At 38.4% G+C, this 13,160-nt stretch overlaps 1 pseudogene; it reads left to right on the top strand.

Moving 5' to 3' along the window:
• The first annotated feature begins 1,061 nt into the window (after window positions 1–1,061).
• On the top strand, window positions 1,062–1,623 carry LOC105466221 (ATP synthase F(0) complex subunit C1, mitochondrial pseudogene; annotated as a pseudogene).
• The last annotated feature ends 11,537 nt before the right edge of the window (window positions 1,624–13,160 follow it).

A 13,160-nucleotide genomic window follows, 5' to 3' on the forward strand; every position in this document is an offset into this window, starting at 1 on the left:
TCTTTTCTTGCATCTGTAGTGGAAACCATAGCAGCAGGCAGTAACTGTTTCATGTGTCAAATAGATGCATTCCCATCAATTTATAATGCGGACTAGAGAATTTAATTTTCACAAGCATTATTGAGAAACCAAACCCAAAAAAAAAAAAAAAAAAAAAAAAGACATTAAGTTACAAGAATGTAGCAAATGTAAATTAAAGCTACATACTGCAGGCCAGGCATGGTGGCTCATGCCTATAATCCTAGCACTTTGGGAGGCCAAGGTGGGCAGATCACGAGGTCAGGAGATCGAGACCATCCTGGCTAACATGGTGAAACTCTGTCTCTACTAAAAATACAAAAAATTAGCCAAGTATGGTGGCGGGTTCCTGTAGTCCCAGCTGCTTGGGAGGCTGAGGCAAGAGAATGGTGCGAACCTGGGAGGTGGAGCTTGCAGTGAGCCGAGATCGTGCCACTATACTCCAGCCTGGGCTGGAGTGGGACTCTGTCTCAAAAAAAACAAAAAAACAAAACAAACAAACAAACAAAAACTACACACTGAAACCAGAGCAGACAAATCCATACATTGGTCCACCAAAAAGTGAGCATCCTAGGAACTATAGAAAACTTTATATTACCCAAAGAGTTGGGGAGAGTCAGTTTATCATCAGTTTTGGCAGGGGTGGGAGTAGAGGGGAAATAACTTTACAGTAAACAAAAAATATTGTCTGCACAGAGTTTAAAGGGAACGTGTGAAGGTTTTTGCCTATCCTATATCTACTCTCTCTTCTTATGGAACAGTTCTGTCATTTTCCTCTAGAAAATTATCTGCTATATTTTCTGGCTGTGTGTTCAAGGAGGTATAACACCCACCCCCAAATCCAGGGATGGGCACTTAATCCAAGTCAGGATAAGGAATATGTACCCTTGGAAATTTCCTGGACTAATAATTAATAGGATGTTATAAGCCTGGAGCTGCCATTGCCAAGGGCTAAAGCTGGGAGGTGAGTCAGTCATGTTGAGCCAGGTGAGTGCTGTGTGCTGAGCAGGGGTTGCATGGCAGTGGGAGTGCAGACTGAAAAAATGCAGACCGGAGCACTACTCATTTCTCCAGCTCTGATGTGCTGCTGTACCAGGGGTCTAATCAGGCCTGCGTCTGCCTTCTTCTTGAATAGCCCAGAGAATTCATCTAAACAGCCTTCCTGTAGCAGCTCCCTACTCCAGGTGGCCAGATGGGAGTTCTAGACCGGTGCTGTCTCACAGGACATTGACACAGCAGCCAAGTCGATTGGTGCTGGGGCAGCCACAGTAAGTGTTGCTGGTTCAGGGGCTGGCATTGGAACAGTGTTTGACAGCTTGTTCATTGGCTATGCCAGAAACCCGTCTCCCAAGTGGCAGTTCTTCTCCTATGTCATTCTGGGCTTTGCCTGTGGCCTTGGGGCTCTTCTGTTTGATGGCTGCCTTCCTCATCCTCTTTGCCCTCCCTGACGGTCACCTGCTTGTCCCTGCTGCTGCAACTCCCTGTCATTCCTGGTGCTGGGGTGTGCTAAGTTTTACCATTAAATACAACATTTCTCAAACAAACAAACAAAACCAGGAGAGCTTTCTTGAGAATGAAGTCAGTGCAGAACAAAGCAGACTCTAGAAACAAAACCATTTGATCTTTGACAAACCTGACAAAAACAAGAAATGGGGCAAGGATTCCCTATTTAACAAATGGTGCTGGGAAAACTGGCTAGCCACAGGTAGAAAGCTGAAACTGTATCCCTTCCTTACACCTTCTACAAAAATTAATGCAAGATGGATTAAAGACTTAAATATTAGACCTAAAACCATAAAAACCCTAGAAGAAAACCTAGGCAATACCATTCAGGACATAGGCATGGGCAAGGACTTCATGACTAAAACACCAAAAGCAATGGCAACAAAAGCCAAAATAGACAGTTAGGATCTCATTAAACTAAAGGGCTTCTGCACAGCCAAAGAAACTACCATCAGAGTGAACAGGCAACCTACAGATGGGAGAAAATTGTTACAATCTACCCATCTGACAAAGGGCTAATAGCCAGAATCTACAAAGAACTTAAACAAATTTACAAGAAAAAAAAAAACAACCCCATCAAAAAGTGGGCAAAAGATACACACAGACACTTCTCAAAAGAAGAGATTTATGCAGCCAACAGACATATGAAAAATGCTCATCATCACTGGTCATCAGAGAAATGCAAATCAAAACCACAGTGAGATACCATCTCACACCAGTTAAAATGGCGATCATTGAAAAGTCAGGAAACAACAGATGCTGGCGAGGATGTGGAGAAACAGGAACGTTTTTACACTGTTGGTGGGATTGTAAACTAGTTCAACCATTGTGGAAGACAGTGTGGCGATTCCTCAAGGACTTAGAACTAGAAACACCATTTGACCCAGTGATCCCATTACTGGGGATATACCCAAAGGGTTATAAATCATGCTGCTATAAAGACACACGCACATGTATGTTTATTGCGGCATTATTCACAATAGTGAAGACTTGGAACCAACCCAAATGTCCATCAATGATAGACTGGATTAAGAAAATGTGGCACATATACACCATGGAATACTATGCAGCCATAAAAAAGGATGAGTTCATGTCCTTTGCAGTGACATGGAGGAAGCTGTAAACCACCATTCTCAGCAAGCTATCACAAGGACAGAAAACCAAACACCACATGTTCTCACTCATAGGTGGGAATTGAACAATGAGAACACCTGGACACAGGGCGGGAAACATCACACCCCAGGGCCTGTCATGGGGTAGGAGGCAGGAGGAGGGATAGCATTAGGAGAAATACCTAATGTAAATGACGACTTAATGGATGCAGCAAACCAACATGAGACAGGTATACCTATGTAACAAACCTGCATGTTGTGCACGTGTACCCTAGAACTTAAACTATATTTTAAAAAAAGAAAAGAAAAAAAGAAAAACAGTCAACTGCCTGGGTGCAGTGGCTCATGCCTGTAATCCTGGCACTTTGGGAGGCCGAGGCAGGCAGATCATGAGGTCAGGAGATCAAAACCATGCTGGGTAACACGACGTAACTCCATCTCTACTAAAAAAATATAAAAAATTAGTCGGGGGTGGTGGTGGGTGCCTGTAGTCCCAGCTACTTGAGAGGCTAAGGCAGCAGAATGGCATGAACCTGGGAGGTGGAGCTTGCAATGAGCCACTGCACTCCAGCCTGGGCAACAGAGTGAGACTCTGTCTCAAGAAAAAACAAAAACAAAAACGAAAACAGTCGACCTTTGTATATTAGCTTTTTATCCTGCAACCTTGTTATACTCACTTATTTGTTACAGAAGGGTTTAAAAAATTATTTGGCATTTTCTACATAGAAAATCACATTGTCTACAGACAATTTGGTTTCTTTCTTACCCAACTATATGCCTTTTATTTTAGCTTTTTATTCTATTACACTAGGGGCTTCAAGTATGGTGTGAAAAAGAGTGGGGAGAAGGGCCATTCTTGCTTTGTTCTCAGTCTTAAGGAGAAAGCACCCATTTTTCCCCACTGAGGATGATGTTATCTGGAGGTTTGTTTGTTTTGTAGGTGTTCTTTATCTAATTGAGGAAGTGCCCCCAGTTCTATTTTGCTGAAGATTTTTATCAGCAATTGATATAACCATATAATTTTTCTTCTTTCATCTATAGATGTGGTGTATTACGTTGATTGAATTTAGAATGTTGAAACAGCCTTGCATACCTTGAATAAATCCTACTTGACCATTGTGTGTAATTTATACACGGTTGAATTTTATTAGCTAATTTTTTGGGGAATATTTTTTGCTAATATTTTGTTGAAGACACTGGAGGATACTGGTCTCTATTTTACTTTGTTGTAATGCCTTTATCTTGTTTTTGGTATTAAAGTAATATTGTTCTCAAAAAAAAAATAAAAACAAAACAGGAGAGCTTGCTTGAGAATGAACTCAGTGCAGAAGAAGGCAAACTCTAGAAACAAAAAGGCAACACATGATGTCACTGAGCACACTGAGCTCGCCATGCTGGCCTAAAGTCATGATACTGGACTTTTAGACGCATAAGCAAATAATCCACCTTTTTTGTTTAAGGCAGTTTTAATTATATTTCCATCCTTTGCCACTGACTAATATAAAACTGCACTTACTCCCTTAAGCTCATAAGACGTTTTATAACTAAGGGTATTTTTTTTTGTTTCTGTATCAGCACCAGGAAGATACATACATAAGTACTGGGAAACAAATATTTAAAGCTCTAGGGCTAGGCAAACTTTTCCTTGAAGTGCCAAATAGTAAAATTTTAGACTTTGTGGACCAAGAGGCAAAACTCAGGATACTATACAGATACTTATATAGCCATCTGCAATAGTTTGAATGTTAGTGTCCCCTCCAAAATTCATGTTGAATCTTATTCCTAATGCAACAGTATTAAGAGGTGTTGCTTTTGGGAGGTGATTAAGTCCTGAAGGTTCTGGCCTCACAAATGGAATTAACACCCTTATGAAAGAGCTCGAGGCTGAAGGGAGAGCTCTCTTGTCCTTCCACACTTTCCATCATGTGAGGACACACCATTCCTCCACTCTGGAGGATTCAGCAAAAAGGCGCCATCTTGGAAGCAGACAGCAGCCCTCACCAGTTGCCAGTCCTGCCAATGCCTTGACCTTGGACTTCTCAACCTTCAGAAATGTGAGAAATAAATGTGTATTGTTTATAAATTACCCAATCACATGTATGCTGTTAAAGCAGCACAAACAGACTAACACAACACACTATTTTAAATGCAACAATTTTGAAAGGTAAAAAACATTCTTAGCTCCCTTGCTATTAAAAAAAATATCAGCCTCATGTATTTGACCTGCAGGCCCTACAAAAAAAATGGCTTATCTTACTTTGAGCATTCTTTCTTTTTCTGTGTCTTAGAAGAAAGTGTTTGCTCATTTCATTGTTATCCTTCAAGAATCAGCACAAATATCTCCTTACAATGGCTGTTCCTGAGACTGCATAGGTTGGGTCCTATGTCCTCTCTTCCATGCTTTACATTTCTAGACTCATAAGCTTTACTCAGTTCCTTCACTCATTTTGACATTTTAAAATTGTGAAACTTCAGGCATATAAAATGCTATAAAACACTAAAGTAAACACGTGTAATATGTGTACAACTGAGCATGACAGTTAATAGATGACCCATACATTTGAATCCTATTTTGTACCTTCCCTGAAACACATTTTTCTCTCTGTTAGACAGGTACTCTCCACCCATGATTTGGTACCTATCCTTCTTTTCATATCATTATAATTGTATAGCATCTCCAGTTATTCCTATATGTGTGAGCATAACACTGTTATATGTTTAAAGCTTTAAAAAATATGTGAATTTCCCTAAAATTTACTTTCTTTTGCTTTTTCTTTTTTTTCACCTTAGCATTGCATCTGTGTGAGAGTCATCAAAGTTTATTTATGTAGCTACAATTCATTAATTCTTACTGCGCTATTGAAACGCATTTGATGAATACACCACACTCTGTGTATTCTGTTGATGAACATCAAGGCTGCTTCCAATTTTTGGCACACATATATATGTGCTGCACTGAAAGTATTTTGCCTGCCACCTTGTGCACATCTGGGAGAACACCTCTGTAGTCATCACATATGCAGGGGCAGAATTGCTTGGCTGTGGGTGATGTACATCTTTTTTTTGTTTTGTTTTGTTTTGTTTTGAGACGGAGTCTTGTTCAGGCAGGAGTGCAGTGGAGTGATCTCAGCTCACTGCAAGCTGCGCCTCCTGGGTTTGCGCCATTCTCCTGCCTCAGCCTCCTAAGTAACTGGGACTACAGGCGCCTGCCGCCACGCCTGGCTAATTTTTTTTTTTTTTTTTTTTTTTTTGGATTTTTTAGTAGAGACAGGGTTTCACCATGTTAGCCAGGATGGTCTCGATCTCCTGACCCAGTGATCCGCCCCCCCTCGGCCTTCCAAAGTGCTGGGATTACAGGCGTGAGCCACCGCACCCGGCCCCCGTTGTACATCTTAAAGTATGCTAATGATTATTTTACTTCTGCCCCCTAAGTGAACCCATTCCCCTTCTTCTCTGCAGTGTATAAGAGTATTCATTGCTCCAAACCGCTACTAAAATATGCTATTGTTAAAAACTTTTAAGCTTTTAATGGAGATTTTCAAACATAAAAAAATAGACAAACATAATGGATCCTAAGTATCCGTTACCCAGTTTCAAGAATTATCATCTCATAGTCAACATTGTTTCATGTGTGCTGATATCCACTTCCCTTATCACATGTCATTTTTTAGCAAACCACAGGCATAAAAAATCATTATTGGCTGGGTGCGGTGGTTCACACCTGTAATGTTCAAGACCAGTCTGACCAACATAGAGAAACCCCGTCTGTACTAAAAGTACAAAATTAGCCAGGCGTGGTGGCACATGCCTGTAATCCCAGCTACTCAGGAGGCTGAGGCAGGAGAATCACTTGAACCCAAGAAGAGGAGGTTGCAGTGAGCTGAGATCACGCCATTGCACTCCAGCCTGGGCAACAAGAGCAAAACTCTGTTTCAAATAAATAAATAAATATCATTATCATTTAATCTGTAAATATTGTATTGTATTACAACTTTAAGATTTTTTATTAAGAATGACCACAATGCCATTACCACATCTCCAAAAAAAATTGTTACCAACAAATATCCAGTAGTGTCAGTATCATCATAAGCATTTTTAACAGTTTTAATCAGTATCAAATAAAATTCACATATTGGAAATGATTAATGTCTCATGTATTTTTTTGGCCTGCAGATTCCTTTTCCTATTTTCTGTTTCCCCACTTCCTTTACTTGTTAAAGAAATTAAATGTTTTGTCTTGTAGAATTTCCCACTGACTGGATTTTGCTGATTGCATCTCCATGATGTTGTTTGATATGACCAGTAAGTTGCTAGTTAGGACTATAGGCTACAGGGTTGGTATTGTATGTTTCCATTGTAATGCCTGGTTATCTGATTCCTTGTGATTTTAGCAGTTGGTACTCAATCTCTATAGTCGTAATTTGTTTGGTGCTGCAAAGCGTTTAATTCTGATTTTCTCACCCCTTCTTAACTGAATAGCTGCAATACTTCTATAAAGAGAAACTTTGCCTTCTACTGCTGAGTTACTTAGTAGTAGAGTTCATACAGTAAAGATGAAACAAAAATGATCTGTTTTATAATATTTATCTGTTCTTGAAAAAAATGAGTTGGTTTACAACCACTCTTCAATGATGACTAATAAATTTTTTTTGTATTATTTCAAATTCAAAATAATAAAGTATAAAAGCTCATGAATTTAAATATAATTGATGGGGTTCAATCCATCTCAGTTCTTGTTCTTTCTGATACTCAGATTTTTCAACTTTGTCTGATGGAGCCTCCTTGAGTTGGACCTTGAGTCACTTGGACAGTTTTGATACCCTTCTTGTTGTTTTCTATAATAGGATATTGCATGCTCATTTATATTTATCCTGGCCCAGGTCTGAAATTATCCAGTTCTCCAAGGATCCTTGGTATGTGTGTGTGCGTGTGTGTGTGTGTGTGTGTCTGTATGTTTCCGTGGGAATGGCATTTGGCATTTACAATCTGGGCACTGCAAGATGTTGATGAAATAATTTAATGCTTGTTAATCTGATAGGTATGTAATAGTAGCTCACTGTGGTTTTAATTTACATTGCTTAGATAATCACCTAGGTTGAGTTTGTAGGAGTATTCTGATCATGTCAGTTTATGTTCCAAGTTGTCAATTCACATCTATCATTAATTTTATTCCATTTGATTGTCTTTTTTATTGAGTGTGGAGGGTTCTTTAGATATTTTATATACTTGTTCTTTATTGGCTATATTTGTTTCAAAAAATTGCTCCCAACCTATGCCCTTTTTTTTTACTGCTGCTACACTATTTTTTAATGAGATATTTTCTTAAGTTGAATGCAGTTAAATGTACTTTTGTTTTGTGGGTTGTGCTTTTTCCTATCTTGCAAAATAATTTCCCAAAGAAGACAACATCATGAATGGTATCAGGAGGAGCCATGCAAATCTTCTCCTGAGTGAAATAATTATAATTGGTAAAAATTACAAAATGAACAGCCATTTAAAGTCTCTGGGAATATTTAACAAAATCTATTAAAGCTGGGTAAGAACAGTGAGTATCTGTGGCACTTGAGCCATGACCTAATCCCTCTCTCCCCTTTTCCAGCTCAGTGTGGTGGAAGTGCCTTTCTGATTGAGCTTGGTCAATAAGATGGTCTCTCCATCCAGTTCTCATGTACGTGCTACTGTATCTCTCTTGCTGAGGCAGGCTACCAGCATTTCTTATACCTGTTTACTTCCATGTAGCAGAGGCTGAATTCCAGGTGAATGTGGGTAAGAGGTCAGGAGCTCCCTCCCTTTACCCACCTGCTTCTTGTAAAGGCTCTAGCTCAGGTGTAGAAGGCTAAGAATACTGGAGTCCTGATTACCCTTGTAAGGTGAAGTTTTCATGCCTGAGGAGGCAAGAAAAGACCAGAGGCTGCTGCCCCCACCCAGCACTCTGCCCATAAATCAAGGATGTCACTCAAGAGTAGCATGCCACTGTCCCCACCCCTACCTCTGGAGAAGTGGCCTAAAATTTTTGCTCAGGAGAAAAATCAGCCCAGAAGAAGAGCAAGAGCCAACGCTCTCCCCAGGGGAACTGACTTCATTTGGGACAAACTGTAGAAAATTCAAGCCTAAGTGCACTCTCAAAAACAATGGAGATTGCAGATGTAAGCAATTAAAAGGATGTTGGTAGATCCAAGAAAGCATCAGTTAAACTGTAGGCCAGCTAGTTACTAGGAAAAAAAAAAAAAAAAAGGAAAAAAGCCAAGAAGAGCCCTCCTGGAGTCAAAACAAATTTCAGTGACTTGCTTCAAAAACTACCCCTAGGAGGGACTCTTACATTATTAGATGAGACTGTGAAGCTATTTATGCACCATGGCATTGTCAAAAACAATAGAGCAATCAGCCTACAATTTAGCGTACTCCAACAGGCTGGGTGTGATACCAAGAGAGGCAAGCAGCTTAACTTGGAAACCCATAAAGAGACTGCCAGAAAGCCCCACCAAAACCACTGTAAATCCCAGGGTGACTCTTTCCATCCCTAGGCTGTACCTTCTCAGGAGCAACATCAAAGGTGTCACGCTGCAGGGAGAAACATAATTTATTAAATGAGTTCAAGTAAGTGAGTAAACAAATCAACAAGCAAACCAACAATGAAAAAGTACCTAAGAAACTATACTAATAAAGTTTATATTTAAAAAAACTCCATAATGTATAGCTGTTCTCCTTTATTCTCTTGGCTTCTTCATAAGACATAAAGTTATATAAAGTAATAATCACAACAAAGTATAATTGGGAAGAAAAATCAGTATCCAGAGTTGCTACAATATAGTATTTTAAATATCCAGTTTTTTACAAAAAATATGAGACATGCAAAGGGAGGGGAAAGAGTAAACTACACACAAGATCATTAGATGGCAACAGGAACTACTGAAAGAGGGCTGAGATGTAGGACTTAGCAGACAAAGCTTTCAAAACAGTTACTATAAATAAGTTCTAAGAGCTAAAAATACCATGCTTAAAGAAGTTAAGGAAGATATGATGACAATGTCATAACAAATAGAGAATGTGTCAATAAGTATAAAGAACTTTTATTTTTTTAAAGAAGAACAAAATGGAAATGTTTAGTGAAATAGCACAATACAGAAATAAAAAGTGCACTAGAAAGACTCAGTAGTAGATTTCAGTTGTCAGAAGAAACAGCTAACATGAAGACAGATTGATAAAGAATATGCATGATGGTGCACACCTGTAGTCCCAGCTACTTGGGAGGCTGAGGCAAGAAAATCACTTGAACCCGGGAGGTAGAGGTTACAGTGAGCCAAGATCACACCACTGCACTCCAGTCTGGCGACAAAGCAAGACTCTGTCAAAAAAAAAAATGCAATACAATACAAAGGTACAAAGGAGAGAAAAGCAGAATAAATAAAAATAATCAGAGTCTAAACAGAAAGCAGAATAAATAAACAGATGTGGGACACCATTAAGGATACAAGAGAGAGGAGGGAGTGGAACAGGAAAAAATATTTAAAGAAATAATGGCCTGGGATTTTCCAAATTTGATGAAAATCCTTACTCTACACATTCAGGAAGCTTAATGGACTTCAAGCAAAATAAACAAAAAGATTCACTCTCATACACGTCACAGTAGAAATGATGTAAGACAAAGAGAAAGCAGCAAGAGAAAAAACAGTTCTTCACATACAGTGATCCTTATTAAGATAAACAACTTACTTCATATCAGAAATGATGGAGGCCAGAGGGCAATAGAATTGTATATTGAAAGAAAAAAAAAAAAGGCAAACAAGAATCGTTCATCCAGCAACACTCTCTTTCAAAAAATAAAGAAAAAATGAAGATATTACCAGATAGACAAAATTTAGAAAATTTGTTGCTGTCAGATCAGACCCACCTTACAAGACATACTTAAGAAATACCTTTGGGCTGAGGGCAAGTGATCCAAGACAGTCATTCAAATCCAAATGAAAAATTGATTCCAGTAAAAGTAATTATGCATTTATAAAATATAGTATAAATATTTATTATATTTTCTCCTGATTTTAAAAATGACTATACAAATATGTATGCATATCATTGTATTTGTGAGCACATAACACAGAAATAGAATATATTTGAGAATAGCACAAAAAAGGCAATCTGGAACAAAGCTATATTGGAATAGAGAAATTACAATAGATAATACCTAAAATCCACAAAAGCAAATGAAGAAACCAGAAATGATAAATGTGAAGGCTACTGTTTTAAAACCATATAAATATATACTTGTTCTTCTTTCATCTTCCTGCTTTTTTAAGAAACATACAATATATTAAGTAGTAATTATAACAATGTATTATTGGGTTTCTATCATATATAGATATAAGATGAAAAGTAATAACAAAAAGATAAAGAGAGAATATAACTATGTATCAGTAACATTTCTATATCTCATTGGGATTAAGTTAGAAGCAGATTCTGGTGAGATATGTATTACAAGCCAAAGAACAACCACTAAGAAAATAACTTTAAAAAATACAGTAAAAATACTGGAAAATTAATATGTTATATGTTCAATGAATGCAAAGGAAAGCATAAAGGAGCTCTAGAGAAACAAAAAAGACATGAGACATATATGAAATGAAAAGTAAAAGGTAGAAAATGAAACATTCAAAAATTAATTCAAATAGATCAAGGATTCAAAGTAAGAGCTAAAACTATTAAATCTGTAGAAGAAACTACAGGACTAAGTAAGTCTTCATGGCTCTGAATTGGTCAGTCTTCTTAGGAATGAAACCAAAATCACAAGGAAGCAAATAAATAATAGATAAATTGAGTTTATCAATTTTAAAAACATTTACATCAAAAAATATTATTTAGAGAGTGAAAAGACAATTCATAATATGAGAAAAAAATTGCAAATCAGTTATTAATTATGAACTTACAACTATAATGTATAAAAAACTATTACCACTCAATAATAAAAATCCAGTTAAAAATAGTCAAGGAATCTCAATATACATTACTCCAAAGAAGATAAACAAATGGCCAATAAGCACATGAAAAGATGCTCCACATCATTAATTATCACGGAAACACAAATAAAAACCACAAGGTGACATCACTTCACATCCAGTAGGATGGCCACATATACATTAAAACAAAAATAGTAACAAGTGCTGATGAGTATGTGGAGAATTTGAAACCCTCATGCATTGCCTGTAGAAATGTAAAATGGTGCAGCCCCTTTGGAAAACAAATTGGTAGCTACTCAAACGGTTAATATAGAGTTATCATATGACCTAGAAATTCCACTACTAGACATTTCCCCTGGAGAAATGAAGATAATTGCCCACAAAGAACTTTCACATGAATGTTCACAGTGGTACTATTTGTAATTGCCAAAAAGTATAAAACAATCAAAATTTGTAGATGATTAATGAATGTGGTACATCCACATAATGGAATACTATTTAACTATGAAAAGGAATGACTTATTGATCTTTGCTACAACATGGGTGAAACTTCAAAAAAAAAAAAATTGACACAATCAACAGAGTGAAAAGGCAAGCTATGGAATCAAAGAAAATATTCTCAAATTATATGTATCTGATAAGGAGTTAGTAATCGGAACACATAAAGAACTCTCACAATTCAACAATTAAAAAATGAAATAATCCAAGATATGAAGTCTGGGCATGGTGGCTCATGCCTGTAATCCCAGCACTTTGGGAGGCCAAGGCAGGCAGATCCCCTGAGGTCAGGAATTCAAGAACAGCCTGGCTAACATGGCGAAATCAGTTTCTACTAAAAATACAAAAAATTAGCCAGGTGTGGTGGTGTGCACTTGTAATCCCAGCTACTCTGGAGGCTGAAGCAGGAGAATCACTTTAACCCAAGAGGCAGAGGTTGCAGGGAGCCAAGATGGCATCATTGCACTCCAGCTTGGGCAACAAGAGCAAAACTCTATCTCAAAAAAAAAAAAAAAAAAAAAAAAAAAAAAACGGAAAAGGAAAAAGAAAAGAAAAAGATATGGTTTGTCTTTTCCTAAGCCATAGGCTTCCTTCATTCCCTCTCTCCCTCCTTCCCTCCTCCCTCCCTCCTTCCTTCCCTCCCTCCTTCCTTCCTTCCTTTCTCCCTCCCTCCTTCCTTCCATCCTTCCTTCCTTCCTCCTTCCTTCCTCCTTCCTTCCTTCCTACACTCCTTCCTTCCTCCCTCCCACCTTCCTTCCCTCCCTCTTTCCCTCCTTCCTTCCTTCTTCCTCCTTTCCCTCCTTCCTTCCTCCCTCACTCCCTCCTTCCTTCCTTCCTCCCTCCCTCCTTCATTCCTCCTTCCTTCCTTCCTCCCTCCTTCCTCCTGCCTTCCTTCATTCCTTCCTTCCTCCCTCCCTCCTTCCTCCTTCCTTTCTCCTTCCTTCCTTCCTCCCTCCCTCCTTCCTTCCTTCATTTCTTCCTTCCTTCCTCCCTCCTTCCTTCCTTTTCTCTCACTCCTTCCTTCCTCCTTCCTTCCTTCCTCCCTCACTCCCTCCTTTCTCCTTCCTTCCTTCCTCCC

This window comes from Macaca nemestrina, chromosome 9 (assembly GCF_043159975.1).
Source record: "Macaca nemestrina isolate mMacNem1 chromosome 9, mMacNem.hap1, whole genome shotgun sequence".
NCBI classification, from domain to species: Eukaryota; Metazoa; Chordata; class Mammalia; order Primates; family Cercopithecidae; genus Macaca; species Macaca nemestrina.